The following is a 3,056-nucleotide window of genomic DNA, read 5'->3' on the forward strand; positions in this document are numbered from 1 at the left end:
TACATGCCCATCATGCCCATCATGACCATACATGACCATACACGACCATCATGACCATCATGACCATACACGACCATCATGACCATACATGACCATCATGGCCATCATGCCCATCATGACCATCATGACCATACATGACCATCATGGCCATCATGACCATCATGCCCATCATGCCCATCATGCCCATCATGACCATCGTGCCCATCATGCCCATCGTGACCATACATGACCATCATGACCATCATGACCATCATGACCATCGTGCCCATCGTGCCCATTGTGACCATACATGACCATCATGACCATCATGACCATCATGCCCATCATGACCATCATGACCATCATGCCCATCATGGCCATCATGCCCATCATGACCATCATGCCCATCATGACCATACATGCCCATCATGACCATCATGCCCATCATGCCCATCATGACCATCATGGCCATCATGACCATCATGCCCATCATGCCCATCATGCCCATCATGCCCATCATGCCCATCATGCCCATCATGCCCATCATGGCCATCATGACCATCATGCCCATCATGCCCATCATGCCCATCATGCCCATCATGCCCATCATGCCCATCATGCCCATCATGCCCATCATGCCCATCATGACCATCATGACCATCATGACCATACATGGTAATCTCTGTGTTAGGTTCTTCTACCTTTTGACTTAAGCACCGAGGATGCAAAGTTTATCTGAAGGGATGCAGTGGTCCCACATGCAAGGGGCCATGAATGCCAATTCCAGACTCCACCTCGGACTTTAGGCCCTTCAATGTCAGTCAATTCCCCTGACTTTTCTTTAGTAAATATGCTAGCCCTCTGTCCCATGCAGCCTTGATTTTAGACTAACTCATGGGCACTCTCTCTCCCTCCCTCTCCTCTCTCTCTCTCTCTCTCTCTCTCTCTCTCTCTCTCTCTCTCTTCCCCTCCTCTCCCCCCCCCCATCTCTCTCCCTCTCTCTGCTGGATCTGAATTAATTCTAGTCTGAAGCAGAATTATTGTATAGATTTGAAATAACACACCCTGTAAAGTGTTATTAATAACAAGCTTTCCTTGTTTTGTTTTGATGTTTTTCTGCATTTATTTTATGCTGAATTTATTCCCGTGGTATCAGTTCTTGTTTTTTTTAGCTTCTTCTGGGATACCTTTTTTCTTCTGTGCCACCTCCTTCTTCTGGCTTTGGAACAGTCTACCCCTTTTCAGTGAGGAGCCTCTGGATGTGTCATGGGGAGCTCATGTACGGGTTAATGCGGCCATGGGCTCTGTAAGTTTGTCTGTGCATCTTAGGTGCCTTGTTCACCTGGATGTGTTCAGTGACCAGGGAATCTACATCTAAACCCTTAATCTCAGCATTGCTCTCTGCATTTTTCAGCATCTGCCGCAAAATTCAGCACTCCTTTTTGGCCACCGACCCTGAGTCCAGCCCCACTGTTTGACCTGGCCGCACCTCCCAACTGCACCATTACACTGCCTGCCTAGAACTGCACACATTGCTTTTTTAAAGTGACATCTTTCAGATACTTGGTGGCTTTTCGGATATGCATAGCCTTGAGGACCTGGGCAGTTTCCCGGGTGTTCTTAAAGTGAACCCGAAGAATTGAACCTCTTGATTTGCATGATTTTGTAGGGTTTTCTGGGTCAGATGAGTAGCCACCCATCTTCGCGGGTCACCTCTGGCCCCTCACAGGAAGAGCGCTATCCTTGTTGTTAGTCATCAATCTCTTCATAGGAATTTGTCTGCCAGGTTGCCTCTAGTATGGTCTGCCCTCAGTTGGGATAGACCCGAATGCAGAGCTGAGCACTCGGGTGGCAACTGAGGCTCTGGACGCACACAGGAGGGACAGCCTAGGGATTAACACCAACTAGTACAATGCCAGGGTCTTAGTGAACTCTTGTTGCTATGATGAAATGCCCAAGGCAACCAGCTTTGCAAAGAAAAGAGGTTTATTTAATTCCCTGCTTGGAAGCTCAAGGGCACGGCACTTACACTGATCGGTCTTGGTCTGGTGAGCATCCTTTCAGTTGCATCTTGTCCATGACTCTCAGAGATGGCAGAGGTTCTCTTAGGGACAAACATTCACATTTTGATACAGGAAGCCAGTGAACTGGATGAAGCCAGCATCCAGGTTTTACATTAACCCTCCTGTGTTTCCCATGGAAGGACTGCCTAGTAGCCCTGAGCCCTCTTAGCTCTTAGATCATCACATTGGGGACCTTTGGGAGACAAACCACATTCAAATTTATCAGGGCACTAAACAGATGCCTATAACCCCCCTATATCATTTCTTTTCCTTTCAAGTTACAGGCTGTTGTGAGCCATCTGATGTGGATGCTAAGACCCGAGTCAGGTCCTCCGCAGCATCAGCAAGACCTTCAAGCCACTGAGCATGTCTGCGCTCTTGGCTTCAGGGTTCCTGAAGACATGACAGCATGTAGGCACTTCTCTGGGGATGGCTATTAGAGAAATACTCCAGCCAGGGATGAATTTGTCCACCATCTAGACCTGAAACCCTACACTAGTGTCAAAAGGTTTCCCCGTTATCCACTGGACGGAGGAACCTCAGAACCTCAAAGGGACTACGTGACCTGCCCAAGGTTGGCCAGGCTAGATTACAAAGCTAGGATGGTCAGGCCTTTTCTTCTTTCTTTTCTCCTTACTTCCTTCCTTCTTTCCTTCCTTCCTTCCTTCCTTCCTTCCTTCCTTCCTTTCCCCCTTTCTGTTTTATGATTATGCAAAGCTGCCTCCTTCTCCGTTGTGGGCATATGTGGGGCAGGGGAATGTCCTCCGAGCTGGGACAGCTTCTCTAGTTTTTACACCAGTAACCGAGGCATGCCATGACAGGATGAATACAAGGAGAAAGTAGGAACTGAGGCAAAGCACTCGGAGGAATTGTGGAAGCAGGAGAAAGGGAGGAAGAGGAAGAAAGAAGGGGCGGGATGGTGTGGGGGAGAAGGCTGCCTTTTCTAGTTCTAGTAATTTCCTGTGGGCACTGTCCATGAAGAAAATCCTTTCCTGTTTGTTGGGGTGAGGGGAG

At 48.4% G+C, this 3,056-nt stretch overlaps 1 pseudogene across 1 annotated transcript; it reads right to left on the reverse strand.

Moving 5' to 3' along the window:
• Window positions 1-1,106: 1,106 nt before the first annotated feature.
• On the reverse strand, window positions 1,107-1,688 carry LOC311584369 (large ribosomal subunit protein uL22-like; annotated as a pseudogene). The gene has a single exon. The product of its transcript is annotated as a large ribosomal subunit protein uL22-like (transcript).
• Window positions 1,689-3,056: the final 1,368 nt, after the last annotated feature.

The sequence above is a fragment of the Acomys minous genome (genome assembly GCF_964271855.1).
Source record: "Acomys minous genome assembly, chromosome: 15".
Classification (NCBI taxonomy): domain Eukaryota; kingdom Metazoa; phylum Chordata; class Mammalia; order Rodentia; family Muridae; genus Acomys; species Acomys minous.